Source organism: Dipodomys merriami, unplaced genomic scaffold (assembly GCF_024711535.1).
Source record: "Dipodomys merriami isolate MVZ:Mamm:240054 unplaced genomic scaffold, mDipMer1.0.p SCAF_18, whole genome shotgun sequence".
In the NCBI taxonomy this organism is placed as follows: Eukaryota; Metazoa; Chordata; class Mammalia; order Rodentia; family Heteromyidae; genus Dipodomys; species Dipodomys merriami.
The window spans coordinates 6,728,566-6,744,414 of NW_027203159.1; the positions used below are offsets into that span (position 1 = coordinate 6,728,566).

The 15,849-nt window shown below is 40.5% G+C and overlaps 1 pseudogene; it reads right to left on the bottom strand.

The window, feature by feature from the left end:
- Nucleotides 1-7,548: 7,548 nt before the first annotated feature.
- Nucleotides 7,549-8,156, bottom strand: LOC138829953 (nicolin-1 pseudogene; annotated as a pseudogene).
- Nucleotides 8,157-15,849: the final 7,693 nt, after the last annotated feature.

The following is a 15,849-nucleotide window of genomic DNA, read 5'->3' on the forward strand; positions in this document are numbered from 1 at the left end:
CCTGATTTCCCTCTCTGCTTGTAGATTGTTGGTATACAGAAAGGCTATTGATTTTTGTAGGCTAACTTTGTTGCAATTTTCTATTAATATTTTGGGTTGTAGTTGACAATAATTAACTGAAATCTCAGAAAGGGAGAGGGAAAGGATGCCTCCAACCGAGGTTTTTGTTTGTTTAGTACCAATGCCTGAGTTGCACGCCAGGAAATTATTTTATCTTGGTGTTGGAGATTAAACACAGGGCCTCATATGCAAGGCAGGCACATACATCTCTAGCCCAGAAAATTATGATTTATTAAGTCTGGTGTGGATCCCAAGATCCAAGCAGTTCAAGTTTTGATTCTATTGGTTCAAGTGGTGATTCTATTGGATTAGCCAATTATCCCCTAAACCTGGCTACTGACAGGGAGCAAGATGGGAATGGGCGTCAGGTTTGTTGGTGAGCAATGGACTGTCTACCCTAGTGACTGATGGGAAAGCACTGGAAAAGATAAAGTGCCAGGAAGATGTAAGGTGTTGCTATGGAAAGAAAAATTATTCACAGATCCCTTTATCCCCCTCTCAAATGCCATCAATTGTTTTGTCTGTCACTCGTTATGTAAGATTCTGTCGTTGTACATATACTATTCACTCATGGCCTAAAGAGACTGACATGTTGTCCCTTTCATCACCTCTCCTGGAGGCCTCTATCCTTTGTAGAACCAAGATATCATTCCTATTGGTAGTTTTGGTGCTTTAGATGTAGAACATCTCGGTCTTTGTTCTGGACAAGCTATATGCATCCTTTGCAAGAATATAGCAAAGTAGTCAGTGTCCTGTAACTTAAGTCCTAGCACTCTAAATAGAAACATAAATGGCCTGAAATCCCTACCAACCCAATTCTGAAAATCATTCCTCCTTCCCTCTTCCTCTTCCCTTCTTTCCTCTCCCCTCATTGTTTCTACTCTCCCTCAGTTCTCCTGGCATCCTATCCTTAGGTTTTCCAATGGAACCGAAGGGGCTTGCTCTACTGACATTGGGATCAATTGCAGCATAGAATAAAGAACAGTACGGACAAAGAAACAACCACTGGCCCAAGTTCAAGAACCCTAGAAAGTAGAGATGTTTGGGGGCTGAACAGGAAGACATTTCAATTGGAAAAAAGTTGCAGGGCTCAGTAATATCTTCCTGAGGATTAGAATCCTTCTGCTTGGTTGGCTTCCCCCTCCATCACTCTGGCCCAGGCATCAAGCCAGCAGCTAGGCTGACACTTCTGCAGATGACCTTGTTCATATCAAAGGCCATCCTGAAGGATGCTGAGAATAAGTTACAGCATTGGCTAATGGTGAAAGAAATAAACTCCAGAGTTAGAAGCTGTGAAGGAAAACCACTGAGCTTTCCTTCAGTGATGATTGTGTTTTCAGGAAAGTCACATTTTGAAAATAACCACCTAGACATCTTTTTTGCTGTGTAATTGAAGGCCTTCCAAGGAGATTTTACCTTAAGGTAGGAGTGATGCACTTGCCTCACATACTCTAGGCCCTCGATTTCATCCTGCAAAAATAAATGAAAGCAATGAAATAGAAGAAGAGGAGGAGAATTGGTGAGAGGAGGGAGGGAGAAAGAAAGAAAAAAAGAAAAATTTAAAAGATGTAAAGAAAAGGAAAGGAAGAGAAAGGCAAAAAAACACCCTCAAGTCTGGCCTGAAATACAAAGGGCTAGAGGGAGTGTATGATTAATATTTTTGTATTTGAAGAATGGCCATGGTCTCATGAAGGAGTGAGTCAGAGAAATCAACCCATTTAACCAAAATTCTGTTGTGTGGGTTTCTTCTCGACTACAAAGCCCATGGACCTCAGAAGCCAGGGGAACACATGCAAGGTTGGGGGAGGGCAATGGGGTTGGGGAAGAGGTACAGAAATTTGAATTCTCAAATAAAGTTGATGAAGTAAGGAAGGTTCCCAGTGTCTCACAGGATGGCATTGAGAGGCTAAACAAAGAAGTTATGGCACATAGATAAGGTAGACTTTATGGAAGAATGTTTCAGAATTCTCAGGTCAGTATTGCCCTAAGACCAGACTTTTTCACAAAGGGCTCTTGATTGCCATCTCAGAGAGATTATGGTAAGCTATTCAGAGTGATTGGCAAACCACACATACTTCAAATCAACACATTTAAAAAGTAGGACTTCTTTGTGACCAGCCAAAGGCTGGTGTATGTTAAAGGTACAGATTTTAGAAGCAATATAATTAGATGCTGAATGAAGTTGGCTACTGTTGGCTCAAGCCTGTAATCCTAGCTACTCAGGAGGCTGACATTTGAGGATCATGGTTCAAAACCAGTTAGGACAAACAAATCTGTGTGACTCTTATCTCCAATTAGTAAAAAAGCTAGAAGTAGGAGTGTGGCTCAAATGATAGAGTACTAGCTGTGAGTGGGAAAAGAAGAGTGAGAGTATAAGGCTCTGAGTTCAAGCTAGTACTGCCAAGAAAAAAATAGATGCTCTTATTATAGTAAAGAATGTTATCACCATGGATGTAATCGGTGAACACCATACATTTTTCAGGTTTTAAACAAAACAGTTATGCTTTCTTGTCCCTCTCCCTACCACTGCTGTTAGGAATTGCAAGAAGGAAACACTGGTTACCCTATTCTTTTTGCTTTAGGTTATGTTTCAGATAGGGTCTCACTTTCTGTCCAGGGCTAGCGTGGACAGCAATATTGAGCTTCAACCTCTTATCTATAGCATCTCTAGATGGAATGACAGTCTTGTGAGATGAGTTTTCTTTGTTGAAAGGCAGGAGAAATCTTACTAAATTATTACCTCAGCTAGCATCTTTCTATGAACTCTTCCTCTTGACGAGCTGGGATTAAAGATGTGAGTCATCATGGCCCAAACAGAATTTTATATAAAAATTTTTAAGGAGAAGGGAATGTTAACAGTCCCGAATTGATCAACACCCCATTACCCACAAGTATGTACAATTAACAAAAATAAATAAGAGAATAATAATACAGACAATTTTACAATTTTACAATAAGGTTGGCTGAGAATAACAAAATCAGCATTCAATGTTTTTTCTGTGTGCAGTAAAATATTAAACTCAGAGACTGGTACATTTTTTTGTAATTTCTACCTTCTTTATGCTGGTACTTGCTAAGAAAGAACTTGATTAAAAATTAAGTATCAGGTTGAAATCTCGAGAAATATTTTCTTTTTTAAATGTATTATTCTTTATTTTTTATTGTGAAAATACTGTACAGAGGGGTTACAATTACATGGGCAAGATAATGAGTACATTTCTTACCAAGCATTGTAGCCTCCTCCTTTGTTTCCCCTTCCCAAGCCTGGTACATTGTAAGAAAGTGTTCTACCAACTGAACCATACCGACAGCCTGGGCTGTCTGTTCTTGAACTCTGAATATTTTTATCTTCCTGTTTTCCAAATATGGAGGATTACAGGCTCATGGAGTATGCCCTCACACTTGCCTTTGAATGCTCTTCAAACTGATCTAATTTTTATTTCTCACTAGGCAAAGGGAAAGAGAAATTGATTTGAGTTCAGGAAAATTATCTTAATAATTATCCTAATTTTTCATCTTGATGTTAGGTGGGCTACTCCTCGCAATGTTATAACAAGGAATGGCCGACATGAACCTGATCTTGACCATAGGGCCCATTTATACCTACAGGATGAAGGAAGGGCTAGAAAATTCTAGAACAAACAGCTTTACTCTGCAGGGAGAGATACCTAAGGTGTTGTGCCACAGTGACTCAACCACACTCTTTCTATAGTGAGTTGTAATCCCAGTCTGGTAATTTCTTTTTCCTCTTGTCCCAGGGTTTGAACTCAAACCCTCAAGCTCACTCAGGTTGCTTAGCTCTCTTGCTCACAGCTGGTACTTTACCATTTACGCCATGTTTCTAGCTCATTTTTTGCTGGTTAATTGAAATAGGATCTCACAGACTTCTCTGCCAAGGCTAGTTTTAAGTCATACTCTTCCACATTTTAGCCTCCCGAGCAACTGGGTTTACAGGCATGACCTGCCAGCACCCTGCATCTTAAAGCTAGTTTGAAAGCAAAGAACAAGTTCTCATGGACAGCCTCAGGAACCCCATACCCTTCTTTAGGCACTTATTTGATAGCCCTTTGAAGACCAAATGACTCCCTGAATTGCAGGTCCAGCTCTAGTTATTTTCCAGCCCATACCATCTCAAATCTTCCCAGGTCCATCCGGGTGTGGCAGATAGCGGCATGTGGCCTGTCTGGACATTAGAAAATACTGACTCAATTCCTTTACTGCAGTTGGGAGGGACTGTACTCAAAAAAGCCAGAAAGCATGCCAACTGCTAATATCTCAAGCAGCTCAATGAAAGGAAAAAAATAGAAATCAACCAGGTAAGCTCAGCTGTTTCCTACTTTCATTTTTTTTCGTGCTATTTCTGGGGATTAAACTCATGGTTTGGGTACTCTCCCTGAGATTTTGTGTATAAGGCTGGTTTTCTACCACTTAGTGGCTAATTGGAGATAAAACTTTCATGGACTTTCTTGCCTGGTTTGGCTTCAAACTAGGCTGAGATCTCAGCCTTTTAAGTAGCTAGGATTATAAGTGTGAGCCACTGGTGCCTGGCATGTTTTTATTCTGTTTTTTAACTGATACTATAAAACCCAAGTTTGTACTAGAGCCAGTGGGTTCACATCTGTAAACCTAGCTACTCAAAACGTTGAAATATGAGGATCACAATCTGAAGCCAGGCTGGGCAGACAAATCTGAGGGCCTCTTACCTGCAGTTAGTCACCAAAGAACTGGAGGTGGAGCTTTGGTTCACATAGTAGAGTGCCAGCCTTGAGTGAAAAAGCTAAGAGACAGCACCCAGACCCTGAGTTTAAGCTCCAGGATGCTCACCATGTATGCACACACACGCACATGTGCACACATATGCGTGTGTGCATGCACACACACAGAATTTTACATCACAGTGACCCAGTTTTATTACTACAGGTTTAATGCACATTCATTTGTTCTCAAGTGAGCTTAGCAATTTTGGAAATTTTTATTTGCGCTGAGTATCATAAAATTAGAGACATATTTTTCCTTCATTTTATTTCAACTTAGAATAAAACGACCTCAGTTTTGACATGGCTGACTGGGGAAGTGGGGCTTGGCTTTCTGCTCTGTTCTCCAGCCAAAGTGCTAGACTACCACAGTATAACTCTGCTCAGCACTCTCTGGGGATTCCTGGTCCCAGCTAGTGGCTTCTCCTCAAATATCTTCCTCTACTTCCTAGGGGCCAGTATTCTCAGTTGTTTTGTTTTATTTTTACTTGAAAGTTGCTGCACCTTAAATAGAACTGAAGCTGTTATTGATCAGTATCTTTTGACATTTAATTTTTCAGATCAAAAGTTTGGAAATTATAACAGTGACAATATTGAATGTGTAAAGTACATTTCCAGGCAGGGAGAGAATGGATAGTTTGTAATAATATTTTGTTTTACAGCCCCAGGTAGGGTAGATCTGCGAGGATCTCAATGGTTCTTTTACCAGTGCCCCAAAGCAGCTCCCTTACAAGATACAGCTTAATGGCTCTATTGTCATCTGCACTGCCAGTCATTTTCGTTTGCCATGTACATCAGGAAGGTAAAGCAAGCTTAACCTGGGCAGACAGATAAGCTTATATCATTATCTTAATATCATCTTTAGTGTGGATCTGTGGATTGGGTTGCTGGGGTGCCGGGAAAATATCCCACAAGTATACAAAGCCACCAAACAGGAGGCGGCAGCACCCATGAGCCCATTAGTTCTGGGAATAGCCCTGAAGGAAAGCTATCACATGAGCTGAGAAGTAGCACAGCCTCAGAGCCAGCTGACTACTGGGATCCACCAGACAGCACCATCTTCTGGCATCTTTTGGTAGTAAAGCACAAAGCACAAGTGGGGAACCTGGTAAGTCAGTGCCTTAGATCCACTTGGGAGACAGGAAACCAAGGGGTGGAAGTGGGGGGGGGGCATGAACAGAACAGGACACCACACTTTTTACTTGACCTGAAAGGCCACTGATAGAGGCAAAGCTGCAAGTTTATTGGGTTGATCCAAACTTTCAAGCTAGCACTAAGTTGATTCTTCCCACAGCCTCTCACTTATGATTAAAACACTGGGTGTCTTCCTGTGTCATTCAGTCACAGCCCTGGGGCCTCCCTGGAGCCAAATGCCAGTAATCAGGGCCTTTGACATCAACCACAATGAAACCACAAAGAGATTTCCCTTTGATGGTGAGGCCAAGGATATTAGGACAAACAGCTACATTTAGGGTCTGCCTGGTAATTCAAAGCCAGGGGAACTGTAGCAAAGGAGATAAAATACTCCAGCTCATTACAGTATGACTGAATCTTTAAATAATCAATGATTTAGGGCTGGAAAGGTAGCTCAGTGGTAGAGCGCTTGCCTTGCATGCCTGAGGCCCTGGGTTCGATTCCTCAGCACCACATAAGCAAAAAGAAAAAAGCCTGAAGTGGCGCTGTGGCTCAAGTGGTAGAGCTCTAGCCTTGAGCTGAAGAGCTGAGGGATAGTGCTCAGTTCCAGAGTTCAGGCCCCACGATCCGACCCAAAAAAACAAAAAAAAAAAAAAAATAAACAATGATTTAAAAAATGAACACTGATTTATGATCTCTTTGTATGTTTAAGGAATTGCTCAACATGTCATTGTTACATGTTTCTTTTTTCAGTCATGGAGCTTGAACTCAGGGCCTGGGCTCTATCCCTGAGCTCTTTTGCTCAAGGCCACGTTGAGCTACAGCACCACTTCCAGTTTTCTGGTGGTTTATTGGAGAGTCTCACGGACTTCCCTGCTCAGGCTGGCTTTGAACCATCCTCGTCAAATCTCAGCTTCCTAGTAGCTAGGATTACAGGCCTGAGTCACAAGAGCCCAACTGTGACATTTTTTAAACACTCTTTTTAATGTTTCTCAATACATTGATATGCAGAAACTTTTATGATTCTTAACATGATTTACACAGTTTAAACTTTTTGTCTTCTCTTGTCAGACAGAAAAGGTCTTTTAGCAGCTCTGGGGGTTGAACCTGGGGCCTTGCACTTATTAGGCAGTGGCTCTATCTTTTAAGCTACATCCCCAGCCTTTCCCCCACCCCCAAAGATTTTGTGTCTAGGCTCCTTTGAGATGAGATCTTCCTACCTATAGCCTTCATTGTAACTGGAATAACAGGCACAGGCTACCATGCATCAACCACTCCCAGCATTTTTCGTTTGGTTTTTGTTTTTGTTTTTGTTTTTGTATTCTTACTTGTGTATTTTCAGTGTAGGAGAGGGGATTGCATTGCAGGTAAAGGCACAGTACAACCTCCCACCCCAAGCCCAGTCAGGAACTCATACTGAAGCTATTCAGTGAGCCGGGTGAGTTATGAATATTTGTGCGTGGCCCAAACCAGAATACACAGTCAGGCAATACTCAAAATACACTGGGAAAAGGCTTCTATGGTTTCTGGTGGCTCAGACCAAGCCTGAATGGGTCTAAGTTTCAGGGAGGAGCTTCCATTCAAGTGTAAGAAATTAAATTCAGCCTTCCAGGTCAAAGCGGCCGATCCTTGTAGAAGTGTGATTGGCCTGGACTATTTCTGTCAGCGCCCACATCTGCTGCACTTCGGCCGATACTCGGCTTGGGTCTGGAAGACCCTCAGGGAGTGGAGGAGGCACTGGATGGGAGATCCACTTGGGGAAGGCCACAGAAGGACTCTTGGGTCCCTGATGGTAGATTTGTGGTTCCTCTACTGTGAATGATAGCCATAGATTCTGATTCTGGCTGCTGCAGAATCAGAGGCAGCTCCAGTATTTTGGACATGTCACACAGCATCTGGTGCTTGAACAAGGATACATAATCCTGCGCTCCCTGTTCACTATGTGGGTCAGGCATCAGACAATAGTTCCGCAGACACGTCACCCATTTGATTGGTGTGAGCACTGAGGTGTGTTGATGGACACGGATGTTCATAAAGGCTGTGTAGTGTAGTAATTTTTTAATGTGATCTTCTGCAACTGGAAAGGCATGACATTAGGAAAGTTGACATCGATGACCAGCACGACAGGCCGATCTTGAGAGCTCCTCATCTCGCCCAATTGTAGGGATAAGTGCCTTTCACATGACAGAGCACTGATACTCGGGACATGGTGCCAGGGGCTGAGACCTAGTACAAAAACACCCAAATACTTTGAAACTCCAGGCAATATTTCCACCCTCTGATTACCCAGTTGAGGCTCTTAGAAGTACCAGCATTTTTCTTGAGATGGGGTCTCACAAACATTTTTTCTGGGCTGATCTAGAACTTCGATCCTCTCAGTCTCTGCCTCCTGTGGGCCACTGCACTGAGGCAAAATAGATCTGTAGGTAGTAGGAAATATTTTCATTTTCTGCAGATTGTGGGTAAAGGAGAGTACATTTAACTAAGAAGTTTTGTAGCTTAGGGCAAAATGCATGTTAGTCAAGCTAGCTACCACGGAGCTGCACCCCAAATGTACCTTCTTTTCTCTTCCTCCAGACCACTTCTAACCCCATCAACAACCCAGATTGTTCTTGCTCATTATATTTCGGTTTGCAAAGCCTTTAAAAATTAAAAAAAAAAAAATACTCAGGCAGCTTTTCCTGATCCAATGGAGTATCCAGTAACTTTTTACCCATTTTCAAGTCAAAGTTTAAGTGCCTTCCTCTATACCAAGAGTAGCCAGGTATTGACTTAAAAAGGTAGATGTCTGTCCTAACACAAGGTACTATTTATCAGTAAGTTTAGGAAAGAGAATAAGAGAACTATGGAAGTTTGATTGGTCTAGAAATTCTTCTATAAGGACTTATAAAAGATCTAGGCCTAAAGGATTTAGCTAGCTTTGGTGAAATGTTAATGAACATTGCAAACAGAATGAACAGTATATGCAAAAGCCTTGAGTCAAGAAAGAGCTTGACCTCTTAGTGTTCTAGAACCTGAAAAAAGACCCAGTGTGGGCTGGAACATTTTCAGAAAGGCCAGTTGTATTCCTATTGGAATCTAAGATACATAGTCATTGTTCTACAAAATACCCAGGTGACTGAAGTTATTATATGGGAGAAATAGGTTTATAGCTCTGAGAAAAATGGAGGAAATCTATCCAACTCAAATTTTAAAAAGTTGGTTAATTTTGCTTATGTCCAACTTGTCAGTTTTTTTCTTTTGTGGATGGTGCATTTGTGATTTATGAATGCTTTGTGTATCCCAAAGTATCTATAGATTTTTCTCCTATACATTTTTTCCTATAAATTTTTTCCTATAAATGTTTTATAACTTTTTCTTGATTTTCTTCACAAATTTTAAGATGTTTGTCTGTATTTACACTTTAATTTGATAATTTGTGTGTATTTGTGTGTGTGTGTGTGTGTGTGTGTGTGTGTGTGTGTGTGTGTGTGTGTGTGTGTGTACAAGTACTGGGGCTTGAACTCAGGGCCTCAGAGAAAGAAATCTTACTTGCTTGCTCATTGCTCATGTTCTACCTGTTGAGCCATGCTTCTAGTACAGAATTTTGCTAGCCTTCCAAGCATGAATCCACCAGAACATGTCTCTGATGGTTCATTTGGAGGTGATTTTTTTAAAATAAAGTGTGAGGTTTAGGTAAAGGATTATTTTGGCCTATGGATATGTAACTGCTCCAAAAGCATTTGCTAGAACAAATAATGTGCTAGTTGAATAGGGTTTAAACTCAAGTCTCATGCCTTCATTTAGCATTTTTTGCTCAAGGTTGGTACTCTACCACTTGATCTCCATTTCTGGCTTTTTAAAATTAGAGATAAGAGCCTCATGGTCTTTTCTGCCTGGGCTGGCTTTGAACTGAGATCCTCAGATCTTAGCTTCTTGAGTAACTAGGAATATAGATATGAGTCACTGTTTTGCTAACCAGTATATGTACACTCCATGTATACTTAAAAGATCTTGTATATCCTATTGTTAGTAAGTGGAATGTTCCATAAACACCATTTAATCCTGTTGGGTTCAGTTTTCAAGTTTTTTTTATATCCTGCTGTCTAGTGACTTTATTAAATGTTGAGAGAGGAGTACTGAAGATTCTGACTATGTGGACTTGTCTATTTTTTCTTTCTGTTATTTTGGCTTTAGCCTCTGGAAATTTGAAGCTCTGTTGTTTACTAGATATACACTTAGAATTGCTGTGTATTCTTCATAGTTGAACCCTTATAAGACCTTTGTTCCTGCAATTTTCTTTGTATTTATGTAACTATTTTCCCTTTCTTTCAATTAATATTTGCATAGTATATCCTTTTAATCCTTTTTGCTTTTAACCTACATCATTATATTTGAATAGATAGTATGATTTGGTTGTTTAAAAATCTATTCTAGGGATGGAGGTGTATCTCAGTTGTAGACTACTTGCCAGCCCTGGTTTTAAGAAGTCCCAGCACTTGAAGGAATAAATGCATCTGTTAATCACATTTAGTTTGTGTACTTGACACATTTATAATTTATTTGTACCTTAGGGCTTAAATCTGATATTTTTATAAATTGATTTGTTTAATCCCCATTTTTGTACAATTTTCCTTTTCCTGTCATTTTTCTGTGTTATTTGATCATTTTCAAATTTCATCTTGACTTATCCACAGTGAATTCAGTTTTTTATGTTTATTTTTAGTTCCTTTGTATAATACATATACACTATATCATACTCTATTTGTGTCAAAATTTTACTATTAAGAATGAAATATAGAAAGCTAGTTTCATCCTGTTCCTTATAATAATTCTCTTAGATATTTTCTCCACATATTGAGAAACTAATCACAATTATATTTTTATCTCAAGCATCAAATATAATTTTAAGACCTCAAGAAAGCATATTAATTTACTATTATTTTCATCCTTTCAGTTTTTATTGTTTCATTGGCAATATTTCAAGCCTCCTTTATAATTTTCTTTGTATTGGAAGAACTTCCCTTAGCATTTGTTTTACAACAGTTCTGTTTGCAACAAATGGAGTCTGGGTTGACAGTTATTTCTTTCAGAGCATGAAAAATGTGCCACTTCCTTTGGACTTCCATGCTTTCACATATGGAATCTGTTGATATTCACACTGCCCCCATAAGTCATGGGTGTCATTTCTCTCTCTAGTTGCTATCTGGAGGTTTTTTCTTAAAATTCCTATTTTCTTCCAATTCTTGATAAAGTCGCATTATCTTGTCTCTGTCCCCCAAGTACTGAAATTACAGGTATCGATTTTGTTTTTCTGAAATGTGATTATGTTGTATCTTGGGGTAAACTTCTTTGAGTTTTTCTTGTTTGAAATTTTCAGGGTTGATCTGAATCTACAGTTTATGTCTTTTGCCAAGTCTGAGGAATTTTCATGTATATTTTCAAGTTTACTCTTTTTAGCACTCTGATGACACAGATCGTAAATCAGTTATTGTCATACCAGCAGTCCTTGGGGCTATGTTTTTTCACTTTTTTTTCTGTTGCGCAGACTGGGTAGTCTGTTGTTCTATTTTCAGAGTCAGTAATGCTTTACCCTGTCATCTCTGTTCTGCTATTGATCCCACCAAGTGAGGTATGCAAATTTTGATTACTGTACTCTACAATTCTAAAATTTCCATTTCATTTACAGATATGGTGACATATACTATACTCTCAGTATTTAAGAGTCTAAGATAGCAGGAGGGCAAGTTTGAGATCAACCTGGGCCATATAGCAAGACTTTGTCTCACACAAAAATTTTGTTTCACATTTGGTTCTTTATTAAAAGGGAGAGGGAGAATGCAGTCAAGTGTTTAATGTATATCCTATAAAATTAAGAACACAAGGGAAAAAGTGCGTTGAAGGGATGGTTGAGAAAGTTGAAAGGGAGGGCATTCATCAAGATGCATTGTATTCATAAACTTTTTTGTTAAATGGAAAGTAATTTTCACAACTGCTTAAAGGTAATAAAATATTTTTATTTTAAAAATAAACATTTCTGCTGGATTCTAGTGGCTCATGCCTGTATAATCGTAGCTCAGGAGTCTGAAATCTAAGGATCATGGTTCAAAGATAACTGTACTGGGAAGTCTATATGAGATTCTTACTTCCAAGTAACAGCAAAGAGTCAGAATTGGAGCTGTGGCTCAAGTGGTAGAGCACTAGCCTTGAGATAAAAAGCTCAGGGACAGAACCCAGGCTCTGATTTCAAGCCCCAGAACTGACACCCTCCCCCCCACACTCTCCTTTTTTTAAAATTCCTATTGTTTTTTAATATTTGTTTCAAGTGCATTTGAAGTTGTTAGTTGAAACATTTTAAGATTACTGCTTAAAATCTGTTTTAAATCATTCAATATCATTGTTATCTCAGAGTTATCTGTGAGTTTCTATTTGTGTTCAAGTTTTAATTTTCCTGGTTATTGGCTTGATAAATGTTTTTTTTTTAATTGTATCCTGGATGCAAAAGTCCTATATTTGAATTAGGTCTCTGCTCACAGAAGGGAGTTTTTCCTGTGTTGCTTCATTTTTATCTTTACAGACAAATCGTTTTCCTATCTTTTGGCTAGCAACAACAGGGTTTTCTGTTGTCTATGATTACTGTAGTTTATGACCTACTGACTTCTTCAGGGCCCATTCCAGAACACAGTACATGTGTGGCTGGCATAACTCAGTTTGACTAGAATGACATAAATATACACATGCAAAGGATAGATGGTGACATGGTCACTCCCTGAAGCTCTGACTTCACTCCCAGTTCTTCCCTGTCATCTACCCAGAAGGCCCCAGAAAACTCTGATCTCCTCACCAAGCACCCTGCTACAGTAGCTGCACAAAGCACAACCACAGCATTGTACAGAATTGTACAGAGGTACTCCCTCCCATCATATTCATCTTCCCCTCCCTGGGGAGCTTCCTGGGTCACACTTTGTCCTGCCCCATCTTCAAACTAGAAATGATCAGTACTGCCCCCTAAAGAGTTTTCCAGCACCTCATACTAAATCTTGGATAAGGAAGAGTATAGTTCATCATCAGAGATTAACAGACTTTGTCTGTGGATTTCTGTGGTCTCAAGTTCAAATATCCTTTGTTCTTTCCCTTTTTAGGTCAGATAGCATGACCGGACTCTCAGCATCCTGGCCTTGCTCTGCAGAAGCTACTGACTGCAGGCCATCGATCACTCTGTCACACACTGGCATGACTTGGGACCAACTGATGTGTAAGTTTGCTAAGCAGAAGTATCACAAGCTGTTCAATAATGAGACACAATGATTCAGATGAGGTTTCCAGAGAGGAAGTGACAGTACAATGTGGATATTTATGGCCATAAAACAGTAAGAGCTTAGCTCCCAGGTGGATCTTGCCTCTGCTGGAACCATTTCAACAAGGCATCTCCACAACAAAGAAGAGATGTAATTTGATTCTATTTCAAATCAGCAGATGTCTGGACAAAAGAATCAATGGGAACAAGGCTAAGGGTAGTAGTGTCTGTCTTCATTAAACTACTTCATGTGAACCAAAGATCTCCAAAGACCTAATTGTAATTATTTTAAATGGACCCATTCATCACTCCTAATAGCCCCCCTCTCCTAGAGTCAATTTTCTTAAGAGTAATTTTTCCTAGGTTAGGACACCTACAATGAATGGGAACAATTTTGAGTTTTTGTTTTGTTTTTGTTTTATTTTTCTTTTAAGTTGTTCAACCTGGTATTTTGTTCTTAGGCAATTAAATAACTCTGGACTCATACTATAATGAGATTTTATTTTGCTAGGAAGAAGATTTTAGGATGTGGCTCAATTGCATGGTTCAAGTACAAGCTAATCTATATAAAAGGAAAAATGAAGATTGTGAAGGAAACTCTATGTTGGGTTTAGGAATTTTAGCAGTATTTAAGAACCAAAGCAAGTGCAATGTCCAATTGTTTAATGTAGCTAACCCAGGTAAGGTCTTCATGGTTCTATATCCCACGCTTGTGGTAATTTTACAGGACAGGAGGAATTTCTGTCAGAGACTAAGTTTGCAACATTTATTTAACCTCTAAGGTACATTAAAAAATCTCAAAAGCTGGGCACCATAGGCTCACACCTGCACTCCTAGCTATTCAGGGTGTTGAGATCTGAGGATCATGTTTGGAAGCCAGACTGGGCAGGAGACACTTATCTTCAATTTATCACAGAAAAAGCAGAAGTGGCACTGTGGCCCAAGTGGTAGAGTTCAAGCCTTGATCAAAAGAAGCTCAGGGACATTGCCCAGGATCAAAGTTCAAAAAAAATTCTCAGATTTTTTTTTTGTTGGTCATGGAACTTGAACTCTGGGCCTGTGTGCTGTCCCTCACCTCTTCAGCTCAATGCTAGCGCCACTTCCAGTTTTCTAGTGGTTTATTGGAGGTCAGCATCTTATGGAATTTCCTGAGTGGGCAGGCTTTGAACTACAATCTTCAGATATCAGCCTCCTGAATATCTAGGATTACAGGCACAAGCCTCTTGTGCCCAGCTTGTCATTATTTTTATACCCTCTTTTGGTACTGGTACTGGAGTTTGAACTAAGGAACTCATGCTCGCTTGGTTTGTTTGTTCAGCTGGTATTCTACCACTTGAAACACACCTCCAGTCTGGCTTTTTGCTAGTTGACTTTTAAATTTTTCCCTGGCTGGCTTCAAACTGTGATTCTTCAGGTCTTATCTGCCATGAGCCACTGGTACTCAGCTGGCCCCTCCCCGCCAGACCTTCTTTTGGGACAGTGTTCTCTCTGTAGCTCAGGCTGGTCTGGAACTTGAGATCCTCCTATCTCAGTATCTTTGAGTGCTAGGATCACAGGCATACACTACTATGAACAGTGACATCCTTTTAAAGCTGCTTTATTTCAAGCATCTAAATTGGGTCAACAAACACTTTTTTCCCAAAAAGCCAGATAATAAATAGTTATGGTTTTATGGGCCATATAGCCTGTCATGACACCTTAGTTCCACTACTGCAGCAATCAGTATATGCTAATGAATGAAAGTAGTGGATATCAATAAAACTTTATTTGTAAAAACAATCAGTGGGGGAGTTCCGGGAAGATGGCCGAGGAGAAGCTGGAGTCTAAACAAGCTCTCCCATAGAAAGCAGTTTTAGAGTTCCAGTGAACAGTCCTAAGCCAAAGAATCACACCAAGTGTGCCACAGAACAGAGAGACAGGCCAGAGAGGGAAAATCCAGGCAAGGAGAAAGCTCTGAGCTCTTGCCAGCAGCCGCCGCGGTGGCGGCAGAGGTGGTGGTGGCGACCACAGGACGCCATACCTCAGCCACAGAGAGTCCAGGATGAAGGAGCCAGAGGCAGTGGGCAAGAGGATTCTACTCAACACCAGCAAGAACCGACAAGGAGCGGACATCTTCATCCAGCAGTTCACAGACCAGAGATGACCCAGGAACCAAGACTGGGCGTGAGTAGAAGCCAGACATCCTCATTCCTTCTCAGGGAGCAGAGGAGGGAAGGCCATCCCTTCCTCCTCCCCCAGTACCAGAGATCTCCATCTTGGATACTGACAAAGCTCAGCAGAGCTGTTAGCTCCAACTCAGGCCTTGGAATAAAACAAGTCATTTATCAGGTCACAAGAACTTAAAGGCGGCATGACCTGCCAGACTCAGCTCCACCCAAGGAAAAGTCACCCAGCTCGGGCACCAGCCCTTTCTTCACTGGGTAATCAGAGCTAGAGGCTGCCCCTCCCTCTAGCACCCTTGACAATGAATTGAAATTCAGTAAACAGAAACCCTGAGAATGGTTCCAAGCTGGGCCCTGTAAGGTTTACACAAACTAGCCCCAGGGAAAAGCTACTGTTTGTTGAAAGGCCTCAACTCTACCCAGAACCTAGCCTCATCACTGCATCACCCTCTTTTGTGATTCT